Genomic DNA, 13,102 nt, shown 5'->3' with positions numbered 1-13,102 from the left:
TCAATTCACATCGGATTCAAGCCTAAGTTCTTCAAGAACTTCCGAAATGCACTTTCGATCAAAAACCCGACCAAACGATGTCCGAATGACCTGAAAATTTGCACACATATCCAAAATCACTTAACGAAGCTACAGCAACTCTCGGAATTCCATTCCGATCCCCGGATCAAATTCTCACCCATCCACCGGAATTCGCCAAAATACTAACCTCGCCAATTCAAGCCTAATTGTTCACCGGGCCTCCAAAATCAATTCCGATCGCACTCCCAAGTCACAAATCATCCCCCAAAGCTAACCGAATCACCGAAAATCACATCCGAGCCTTCTAACTCATAAGTCAACGTCCGGTTGACCTTTCTAACTTAAGCCTTCCTTAAAGAGACTAAGTGTCTCATTTCCTATCCAAACCAATTCAATTCAACTATAACTCACTCGTTGCTGATAATGAAACATGAAGAAGCAGTAAATGGGGGAAACGAGGCTGTAATACATGAGACGACGGGTTGGGTCGTCACAGGCCCGATCCAACAGAAATGTAAACTGTGCACTGTCGAGGGTCGAGCGGCACGAACCATAGATGCATCTATTATCCCGCTCGCGAATCACACATGTGACGCAGTCAAATTTAACTAAACAATCACCCTGCTCGCAAATCATACATGCGACGCAGGTACACATAGAAATACATGCTCAAACAGCAAATTAAGAATTTATCAGGGAACATTTATCCAATTAAAAGCCAATTCTCTTTTAATGATTTAAGAAAATGAAGTTTAATCCTCTTAGAAATTCATTTACCAATTCGATAAGATTTAAGAAATTCAACTGTCAATAAGATCACAGATATTCCAAGTATAGCATTGTCACGCCCCAAAACCATGGAACGTGACCGGCGCTTAACCGAGTAAACCCGACTGAGCAAGCCTGCCAGATTTCATTCTACACAAACTAGTTCATGAACAAAGAGGGAATATTATCCCATTTAATCAAAACACTAAGCGATCTTCCACTAGCAACTTTCATTTCATTTCCGTTAATGACTTCACTCATAGTTTTTCAAAATATTACAAGTTTACAAGTTTAATGAAAAGCATGCTTATCAAATACCAACATTCTAGTCTCGACCTCCAACATCAACCATCACCCACAAATAGTCTACGGAGCCTCTAACACAATAGAAGAGTAGTAGGGAAATGCCGGCAACAAGGCTCCGGCTATACCTCAAAATGTGATGAGAAAATGAACAAAAGATACATGACATGACCACGGGATGGAGTGGGGCTCACCAAGACTGCTGGGAAGAGAATACCGCTATCACTGGCCGATGTCGCTCGCTGTGGAACCACCTGTATCATAAAACGATACAGCATCCCCGGCAAAAGGGACGTTAGCACCGTCGAATAGCACTAGTATGTAAGGCTAAAAGTCCTCTTTCAAAATAAAATGTCCATATAAGCGGAGACAACACATAGAAACAACAAGTCACAATCAACAATATCCAAATAACCAATTGAAACATAATGATTTTTAAAGTAAGAAAATAGTATATATACATTTTTGGTTGGGAGATCACTAGCACCGATATTACCACCGTCTTTGTTAGCACGGAGTCCGATCACGCCCGATCGGCTAGTCCATCTCCCCACGGACAATGTGGTTTGACATTGTGATGCGAAAGAAAGTTGTCACAAGAGTAGTACCACCATGTGCGCAACATGGAGTCTGATCTCCACCCGATCAGCTAGGCCGCCTTCCCACATATGCCGTGTGGTTGGCTTTTTCTTTTCCAATTCACAGGTATTAGTTTCATCCCACTTTGGGGGAATAGTCACAATTTCACCAATATTTCAATTTCATCCCAAATCACGCTCCACCCCTACACTGGCACGTGTAGTTTCAGATGTGGGCCTTATGACTCACCCTTCCTCGGTCTAGCTAATGATACTCCCAAAAATATTTTTGATTCGATTTAATATTGCACACAAGTGTAGTATATATACAATTATACAAATATAGCATAAATACCACCATGCTTACCTCAATACTTTTCACATTTTACAGTTCTTATTAGTGTTCTCAATCTCTCTCGATAACAGTATCTCTTTGGCCCTTTCACAAGGTTCATTTTTTCATGGCACGAAGGCCGCATTAGTTTTTTTTCCCACATTTTTCATCTCCTTTGTTTCCAAGGATCGCCAACCAATAATAATGTACGAAATATTCCGGGAATCATATACTTTCGAGTTCAATAGTAATAGAATCATCAAACACAAGAGATTCTTCCCAAAGAGGGATATGCCAATCAACAATTGAAATACATATTGAAGTTATAAGCAAACAATCACCTCAATTACCCTTGAATTACCCCTTTTTCCAACATAACAAAAGCATGATTTTCAGCATTGTAATGTGTAAGAACTCGCATTACATTGAATGTATTTATAAGGCAAAGCATTATCTACAACAGCCACTTAAGGGCATAATTCGGGTACAAGACCTTTAGGCCGTTCTATTTATTTGAAGTTAGTTCATAACGATTGGGTCAAGGCTTATTTCGTAGTTGTTTCACATTTTCTTATTCGATTCATTTCCATATATCTTTACAGGTTATCAACAAGTAGACATGTTCACTCAAGGCATTTAGTACACATATAGCAACTAGGAGCATTAAACAGATCGATTTCTTCTCACAAAATTAATATACTAGTCTTCAATTAAAAAGTGACTCAAGGCTATACCATTTTGGTAGACAAACCACACTTATCTTACAAGCACAATATGGAATCCACCTCCGAGAGAGAAATTTTAGCCTACATACCTCGATTGAGCTTTCATTAAGTCCTACTATACTCCGAGACTCTTAGCAGCGTCAATCTTTTAGGAACATAACAAATTGAACCACAAATTAGAGAAGTGATCATAGTTCTAGATCATTTGAGCATATTCTCAAACACTAAGTGTGCATTATGCTTTTAAAACCATTTTGTGAAAGATCCTACCATCCCTCATCCCATCCTTAGCTCAAGACCTTACCAAATACATTAAGAACTCATGCATGCAAAATATCCACTCCTATCCTCATGGATTATCCTTCTAGTGGTCTATCTTAGTTATACCTAGTAATTAAGAGCTTGGGTTACAGAACCTTACCTCTTAGGAAGAAGACCTAGGTGCCTTTCTTGACAAATCTTCAAGGTCTAAGCAAGATCTTAGGAGAAATGTTGATGAAGAAACCCTTCTCCCTCTAGGACCCTCTCTCTCTCTCTCTCTCTCTAAATGTATCAGAAAATAGGCCAAAAATGAAGGGTAACATATAATATATCGACATAGGGTCGGGTAAGAAAATTAGAAATTTGGGGCCCAGGAACAGATCTGCGATCGCATTCGCGATCGCATAATGGACATGCGGTCCGCAAAAATGGTCCCAAAAACTGAACACACTGCCTGGGTATGCAACAAGAATGCGGTCCGCATACCTGTTCTGCGGTCGCATAATGCACCGCAGAACTGCTCCTTGCAAAAATACCAAGGGGATTATGCGACGACTATGCTGCCCGCATATCGATTATGCGATCGCATAATTGGCCGCATAGTTGACCTCAAAATTGATCAACACACTGCTTCACTCTGCGGCGACTATGCTGTCCGCATAGCTATTATGCGACCGCATAATGGACCGAAGAAATGCACTCTTTTGAAAAACATTTTTCCTTAGCTAACGCATATTCCTAATTGGCATTACGAGATCTCGGGTTTTTGAGCAAAGTTTTCACGGGGCCTTACAAGCATGCTTTTTGGGTCCTAGACTACCCGGACTTACACATATTAGTAGCTACGCACGGACTCTCGTCACTCGTGCGTACGTAGCCCCCACAAATAGGAGCACATAACCAATTATTTCACCTATGGGGAAAATTCCCTCTTACAAGGTTAGAAAGGAGACTCACCTCGCTCCGAAGATTCATAACCGGAATTCCACGCCCTTCTGAAGACTTGAATCGATGACAAATACTCCAAAACTAGCCAATAATTATGCAAATTCATTAATATACAATAAACTATTCATATTAATCCAATTTATAACAATTCCTAACCCCGATCGAAAAGTTGACAAAATCGCCCTCGGGCCCACGTGCCCGGATTCCAAAAAATTTCGAAGATTAAGCTTACCCATGACTTCATGAACTCAAATATATAATTGACTCTCAATTTCATACCCAAAATCGTGGTCAAATTCCAAGAATACCACTTTTTTAGGTTTTCCTCAAACCCCCAAATTTCTACCAATTTACATGCTAAAATCCATACATAATCGATATATTTAACTCAAGATAGGTGGGATTAGCTTACCTTATTATTGATGATAAAAATTCCCTCTTAAAACTCTCCAAGAATCGCCCACACCCAATGAAAAATGGGGGAAAATGACCAAACCCCGGATTTTTAAAAGAACCATTCTGTCTCCAGCAGTTCCGCACCTGCGGTCGCTTGACCGCTTCTGCGGTTCCGCAGGTGCGAGCTTCTACCCGCATCTGCGATCCTCCTCCTTGGCTCCACTTGCGCATCTGCGCTTCCTCTTCCGCAGGTGCGGTCACGCGTCTGCGACAAAACAACCGCATCTGCGGTCCCAACCTGACCTGCCCCTTTCCGCTTCTGCGACTAGACCGCCGCAGGTGCGGTCCCGCTTCTGCGGCTGCTTGACCGCATCTGCGGTCCCTTCCCTTCTGATCCAAACCGCATCTGCGGCTCCTCTGGCCGCTTCTGCGGCTCCGCACCTGCAGCCCAAGTCTTGCAGGTGCGGTTATACCAGCAACCTGCAGCTTCAGCCTTTCAAAAATTCCATTTTCAATCCGCTAACCACCCGGAATCCACCGAGGCCCCCGGGACCCCAACCAATCATACCAACTAGTCCCAAAACACATTACGGACTTGCTCGAGGCCTCAAATCATATCAAATAACGCCAAAACCAAGAATCGACCTCCAATCCAAGCTTTATGAACTTTAGAATTTCAAACTTCTACTTTCGATGTTTAAACCTATCAAATCACGTCCGATGGACTTCAAATTTTGCGCACAAGTCATGTTTGACATTACGGACCTACTCCAACTTTCAGAATTGGATTCCGACCCCGATATCAAAAAGTCCACCTCCGGTCAAACCTCTCAAAAACCTTCGAATTTCTATCCTTAGCCAAATGGCTCCAAAAATGCTCCACGGACATCCGAATTCACTTCCGATCGCGCTCCCAACTCCAGAATCATCACTCGGAGCTACTCCCAGACTCGGAATCCCAAACGGATATTGATAGCACTGAAATGTACTTCAACCCAAACTTATGAAATTTCTTCCAAAATGCTAACTTCCACAATAGGCGCCAAAACGCTCCCGGGTCACCCAAAACCCGATCCGGGCATACGCCCAAGTCCGAAATCATCATACGAACCTGCTGGAACCTTCAGATCCCGATTCCGAGGTCGTTTACTCTGAAATCCAATCCTAGTCAATTCTCTCAACTTAAAGCTTCCGAAATGAGAATTTTCTCTCCAAGTCAACTCCGAACTTCCCGAAATTTAATTCCGACCACGCGTACAAGTCGTAATACCTGAAATGGAGCTGCTCATGGCCTCAAACTGTTGAACGACGCGCTAGGGCTCAAAACGACCTGTCGGGTCGTTACCATATTCCTAACAGAATTACTATAACGAAATGGAAAAATTTTGATATATGATATCCGGTATTTTGGTATTTTGTATGATATTTGGTTTAAGTTTTAAAAGAAATTGATATTAGGTATGATATTCGGCATTTAAAAATAAAATATTGAAATATCGTGCTACCGTACGAAATGTATACTAAATTAGACAATACACCTATTATTGATTATAACGTAAATATAAAAGATATAAAATTCTACTTTCCCTTATTTTTAGGATTTTTCTTATCCCTTCCCGCCTTTTTTTTTAAAACACTATACTTACGTTTCCCCCCTTTTTGGTTACCTATTGATGTTTCGACCTTTCCCCCCTTTTAGGTTTTGCATTTTTTTTGTTTCAATTTTTCCCACTCTACTATAACGTTTTTATTTTTTGAATTTGTGAGTACCTTACTTAAGAATATTACAGTTTATGACTTTATGCACTAGTTAGTATTGGAGTCGAACAAATCGAAATTATCAGGCCAAATAAACAGAAATCGAAGGGAGAAAAATCGAGCCATGCCGAATTTAATTAGGTATGGTATTGATATAGCATTTCAAGAAACCAAATATGAAAAATGATCGAAATATCTAAATACCATACCGTATCGACGAACACTCGTAGATACTAGAAACTAAAATAGCAAACTAACTTTTTTTTTTCTTTCCTTATTTTGAACTTAAAAAGGAATAATAATAATAAACGAAAATTAGGAAAGCAATCATGAGTCGGTTTATGATTTTAGGGAGTTTCCCACTTCATTAAGGATTCTAATTCCAAATTAAGAGGCTTTAATTTTATCCCTCTATATATACGCCTAATTCTTCTCCTAAATTCTCACATCAAAACACATTACTTCCTCCTCCTTCTCCTTCAACAATGGCAATTCTCTCAGATTACACCGAGGAAAATCAAGAACAGCCCATGCAGACTATAGAGAAAATTCTTCTCCTTCAGCCCCAAAAGAAGAAGAAAATTCTTTTTCAACCCCAAAAGAAGAAGAAAACAAGAAGTTAAAGCTAAACAAGTCCAATGGCCTAGACATGGAGAATTATTCATGGGGTCAATCTCTTCAAGAAGTTACAATCAATGTCCCAATTCCTCTTGGCACAAAATCAAGATTCATAATTGTTGAAATCAAGAACACTATCCTCAAAGTTGGACTAAAAGGTCAACCATTAATAATAAATGGTGAATTTTTCAAAGCAGTGAAAGCTGATGAATGTTATTGGAGTTTAGAAGATGAGAAAGAAATTTCCATTCTCTTAACTAAGCAAAACAAATCTGATTGGTGGAAGAGTTTGTTAAAGGGTGGACCAGAAATTGACACACAAAAAGTTGAGCCAGAGCCAAGTAGATTGTCTGATTTGGACAATGAAACAAGGGCAGCAGTTGAAAAAATGATGTTTGATCAAAGACAAAAACAGATGGGACTGAGGAGATTACTAATCAAGATATGCTTAAGAAATTTATGGAACAAAATCCTGACATGGCTAACAACTTTGCTAATGCTAAGATGATGCCCAACTCTAAGATGATGGGAATGGGCTAATTGCATTGAAGTTTTATTTTGCTGATTTTTTTATATTTTTTTTTTATCTCTAGTAGATAGTAGATTTAGAATTATTTTCATGCTAGTATGAGAGATTGGAATTATTGTTGGAATTTTTTTGATTTCGTGGGGCTTATTGTTTGGTCAATGCATAAATCAAATAATCTTAGTACGCGTTTGGACATAAAAATTGTAATTTTCGAAAAAAAGTAGTATTTGAAGTTAAGTTAAAAAATGGTATTGGGATTTGACATTATGTTTGGACATGCATTTCACTTGAAAAAATATTGAAGTTATGTGAGTGAGAATTTTTTTTTTTTTTGAATTTTGTTTTTTGAAAAACTCATTTTCGAAATATTTTCAAAATCTTGCAAAATTTTATGGACAAACAGAGTAATTTTTTTTATGAATAAACGGGTCCTTAATTTTTTCTATTGTAAAAAAGTGTGTTTAGCAGAACATTTACGTCATTTTTTGCCCTTTTCCTTTAGAGTTTAACCCACCATAAAAAGTAAAATTCGTAATATTGAAAATAGAGAAATTTTCACCATAAATAGATATTTTTCTATAAAAATTAAAAAATAGCTATAGGAGATAATTTTTTAAAAGGTATTTATTTATAATAAATAAGGTATTGTCACACCTCCTTTTTTACACACCTACCCCGAAGGATAAATGTATAAGGGAGTTTTTCCATTTAAAGTGACATTATTCGAAATGGGATTATTTATTTGTTTTTAGAGTCGCCACTTGGGATAGGATTGACTTTTGGTGTCCCAAGTCACCGATTTAATTTAAATCCCAAATCGAGGAAATTTTCGACTTCCCAATTGGAGTCTGCGAACCAGAAATTCTGAATAAGGAATTCTGTTGACCCGAGGGAAGGTGTTAGGCACCCCCGGATCCCGTGGTTCTAGCACGGTCGCTTAAATTATTATAAATGGCTAAAATTATGATTTTATACATATTCAGACCTATAGTGCAATTTTATAAATTATTTACCGCTTTTATTTACCTTTTACGGAAGTGAACGCCGTTTAAGAGCGTGCTTTTGGATCACGTCGCATGAAATGCACCCGGATCCTCAACACCTCTTATTCAACGTTTTGGGATTTAGATTTGGGTTGCATGAAATGCACTCCCGAATTTAGGAAAATAATATCATCAAAAGCGCGCCTAAAGTAGTTAGCGTCTTATTAACTTCGTGGGAAGCCATGAAAATTCGCTCAATGGCATGTCCCGATTCTCTAAGATTTTATAAAGCATTTAATGAGGGCCCCGTGATTTATATGTTTGGTGTGGCGAGGCTCGTCTCATATTTTGGTTAAGGACCATCCTAAAAGAAACTATGATTTTTATTACAGCATTGTCTCTAAAGGGCCCTAATTAATTCGCATTGATGAACTCGGGCCTCAAACTCAAGTCCGAATTCAAACAAAAGGGAAAACCCTCTTAATTTGAACCCGCCACCTAATTTGAAACCCAAATTTATATTTGTGAGTTAATTTCCATGTTCTAATGTAGTTTTAAAGACTTTTAGACTTAACAATTTGGGCTTTGCACATCAGCCCGACATGTAGCTTTGGTTTTGTAAATGCTGCTCATTCAGAGTTTGGGCCACGATTGCAAGTTAGTTTTGGGCCTCTAATTATCAATTGAAAGCTATGTTAAACTTTAACTACAAGGCTTCGAATTTCTATCGGATCTACTGTTGAGTTTAGCCCAAAGATAAGAGCCCAGATTAGAAGCCAATTCCAGATTGGATTGTGTAATACTGATTCTGAATCAAAATTAACTGTTTACACATCAACGATTATGTCGACCTGTTCTACTAAAATCTACTTTGTTTAATTTAACATTCAAAACTAGTCCAGATGGATTTTAATAGCAAAACCAGTTCATGTTCAATAGTTACAGCTCACATTGCATCTGCTTTTGAACTACACAAGGGGATTTAAGGCGTCAAACTTAACTAAACTGAACCTGTTATGTCTAGACACGATACTTATATAATCATGAAAGGGAAATCAAATTAGCTTAGTAGTCCAGTATGAGTCAAAACAGTCCAATTTAGTTACAAACCATAATCTACTGAAATTTACGAAAAATTACATGAAACAACAATACAAAATCAATACAGGATCATGTTGCACTTCATTTCATTTCTGCACATTGGAATTTACACGATGTGTACCTGGGAATTGAGACAAAGTGAAAAAGAAGACAAAATCAGCAGCAGCAGAAGACAATCAGCAATGTTAGCAGCAGCAAAATAAACCAGCTCAGGATCAAGATGATGTCACACTACCCACAGAAGAGTATCCAGAATTTAACAGCAACAGAGCAAACCAAATCACACCCATTTGATCTCTAGTTTATTCAAAAATAGCACTAGAACTCAAAACTAAATTTCCAACAAAAGCAATGTAACAGTTTACTGGATTTTTGTATGTTTTTTTTTTAAAAGAAGGTTTTCGACTTTGAAATTCAGAACTTCAGAATCGAGTTTGGGAAAACTAAAGGCTGGCAAGTTCTGGGAAAGTTTTCAGAGATCTCTTCCAAATTTCAGGGAAATTTTTTTTAAAAAGGTCCAAAAAACTTGTTAAACAAGGCAAATGTGTATGCCTTTTATAGGCAGAATCTAAAGCTTTTTTTTTTCAGATTTTTTGTTTTTCTCTTTAGTCCCTCTCTTATTTAGTTTTCAGTCCCTCATTTTTAACTTATTACTCAAGCAACAACACCTATTTTATTGAAAACTATACTAAAGTCTATTCTAGAAAGTCCTACACCTATTACAATCTCTATACTACCCTTTCCCTACTTTTAAAACTACTATTCCTAATAAAACTACCCTTTTTCATACCCAAGCTACCCCTGAAATCCCCTTAGAATTACTGGCTACCCAAACCCTCTTACTTTAATCCACAGTTAAACAATTACTCAGCAAATTTAAAAACAGTTGTAGCCAAGATCAATTTCAAGGCCGGACCCAAACTAGCTAATGGAACTACTAGTCAATTGACTATCGTAAAATCAGTATCAAGACTGAAACTAGCCCAAATTAACCAGCAAATCAGAAATGCAGACCTAGAACTAATCAAAAATTTCTAAACTAATAACATGAAACAAGGAAGAATTGAGAACCCTAATAGAAAACTAGAAGAAAGGAATTCTTACTTAATAAATTTTATTCCGATGAAATTACACTAACACATAGCTAACCAAGATCAAAACAGACTAATAACCAGGCGCAAAAATCAAAACAAGAAATTGATGGAAATTAAATGTGTATTGGAATAGAGATTTAACAAATATGAAGAACAGGAAACGAATTTAAATTCAAGAAATAAAGGAAGAAAAACCAAAACTCAACTGACGGCTCGAGACTCTGCCACTCTCCGATCTGACATTCGAACCAATCCGGTGATATTTGACCACCACTGACACTGAACTCCTTATGAGGAAGACGAAAGGACCACGTAGTAATTAAATCGGGGAGGTTTTGGGGCAAATTAGGGTTTTGGCCGGAAAACTTCAAATCCATATTCGAGAAGTTCCGGCCATGTTTGAGGATCAAGGACTTTAGGGTTTGATAGAGGAGGTCGTGTGGTCTTATGGTGTAAATTTGGTGGGGTTTGGGAAAGGTGGTATCCTGGCCGGAAACTTCAATCTCATATTCGAGCATTTTGGTTACGATTTGAGGGAAACTAGGTTGGGGGTTGGAAAGAGAGGAGGATGAGAGGATTGAGGGGTGTAAATTTTGGGTGATTTTGGAGCTTCGCCGCCGCGGAGGCGATTTCCGGCCGGCGGCGGACGGCGGAGGCACGACGGAGGGAAGGGTGGTGTTAACGGTGGACGGCGGTGGCGTTACAGGGGTAAGGTTTGAGAGACGGTGAGGGTGGGGGTTCTGAGGGGGGGGTGGTTATATTCAGGACATTTATATATTAAATGTCGTAGGCTTCAGGACCGTCGATCAAGGACCTCGACGGTCCCTGATTGAACAAGACCAAACGACGTCGTTTCAGGTGATCTGGGGACTGACCGGGTGAGACTGGGCCAAATTTTAACGGGTTGAGTGCCTATTTTATTTGGGCTCAGCCCATTTGGGCCCAATTTTGGCAAGCCTTCTTTGCCTTTTTCTTTTGTATTTTATTTTGTAATATTTTTTTTTGTATTTTTGTATTTATTTATTTTTTTTCTTAATTTTTATAAAAAATGTTAAAACAAAACAAAAGACTCAATTAAACTATTTAACTCCTAAAATTACTTAAAACTCTATTTAGAAATAAAACGCAACCATTAACAATTAAGAAGTGCAACAAGACTATTTTTGCAACTTTTTCTTTAAACTTTATTCTAAATCTAATTAATACCTAATTAATACTAAAATTATGAAATTAAATCCTAAATGCGTGTGCATATTTTCTGATTTTCAATATTGAAATACAACCAATTAACACAAAATTTTAAACAAAAAATCACAAAAATTGTAAAATAATAAGGAAACCCAATTATTTGAAACTTTTGGAATTAATTTGCTTAGGGCAAAAATCACATGCTCACAGCTGCCCCTCTTTGCCCGGAAAACACGAAGAGTTTTCGTGCAAAGATAAGTGAGCAGAAATGAAACGATTTTTGCCCGTCTGCGTATTCCGCGTGAGCATCTTGAAAGAGTTGACCGCACCCTGCTTCGGAGGCTGCCTACATATCCCGGGCTAAACAGGAAATCAGGTCAGTGTAGCTCTGGAAAATTTTGGTAGCTGGGACTACCAGGAGCTGTGATTTCACTGCTGTTGCTGCCTGCTACTGCTTGCTGACCTTCTTATTATACGAAAGGAAAATCTTAAGTATGCCTATCAACTATGAGTTACAGAGATTCTATCTGTAATTCTCTTGAAACTTGATCTTGAGTCTTAGCTAATTTTGCTGTGGACTTCGATCTGAATCTTGATGCTCGCAATTTGTAGGTGTTTACTTCTTCATGCAGCATTGGGTCAAAACAGGATTCAGCGGAGCTTGTGACTTCAATCAGGTTTTTGAAACAGTCCGCCCCCTTAACTTGCTTCCCATTTGAGTCATTTCTTTTTGTTCTTTTCTTCTTTCCTTGATTCTGGATTGAGACTCATTCCGTTGGTCATCTCGCACCTTGTGTCCTGAGGTTGTCCCTGCTTAGGATACCAAAACAAACAAACAACGAAATTTTTCTGCCCAGTTTTCACTAGGAAAATTTCGTGAGTTAGTTGTGACACATATCTAATCCAATTGGGAATGTGTAAAAGGGATCCTCGGTTTTTGTTCCGGGATTTGGAAAGAAAAAAGCTTCACGGTTTTTGTGCCGGGAGATCCTCGGTTTTTTTGTTCCGGGATGTTGGGAAAGAAAAGGCTCCGCGGTTTTTTGTGCCGGGAGATCCTCAGTTTTTGTGTCCGGGATTTGGAAAAGAAAAAGCTCCACGGTTTTTTGTGCCGGGAGATCCTCGGTTTTTGTTCCGGATGTTGAGAAAGAAAAAGCTCCACGGTTTTTGTGCCGGGAACCCTCGTTTTTTGTTCCGGATTTGGAAAAGAAAAAGCTCCACGGTTTTTGTGCCGGGAGATCCTCGATTTTTGTTCCGGGAATTTGAGAAAAGAAAAGCTCCACGGTTTTTGTGCGGGAGACCCTCGGTTTTATGTTCCGGGATTTTGGAAGAAAAAAAGCTCCACGGTTTTTGTGCCGGGAGATCCTCGGTTTTTGTTCCGGGATTTGAGAAAGAAAAAAGCTCCACGGTTTTTGTGCCGGCTCGTTTGTCGGATTGGGAAGCTCCACGATTTGCCGATCTCGGTTTTTGTTCCGGGATTTGGAAAGAAAAAGGCTGCAC

At 38.7% G+C, this 13,102-nt stretch overlaps 1 pseudogene; it reads left to right on the top strand.

The window, feature by feature from the left end:
* Window positions 1–6,216: 6,216 nt before the first annotated feature.
* On the top strand, window positions 6,217–7,250 carry LOC109219878 (annotated as a pseudogene).
* The last annotated feature ends 5,852 nt before the right edge of the window (window positions 7,251–13,102 follow it).

Source organism: Nicotiana attenuata, unplaced genomic scaffold, assembly GCF_001879085.1.
Source record: "Nicotiana attenuata strain UT unplaced genomic scaffold, NIATTr2, whole genome shotgun sequence".
Lineage (NCBI taxonomy): Eukaryota > Viridiplantae > Streptophyta > Magnoliopsida > Solanales > Solanaceae > Nicotiana > Nicotiana attenuata.
This window is presented reverse-complemented; position numbering and strand designations above follow the sequence as displayed.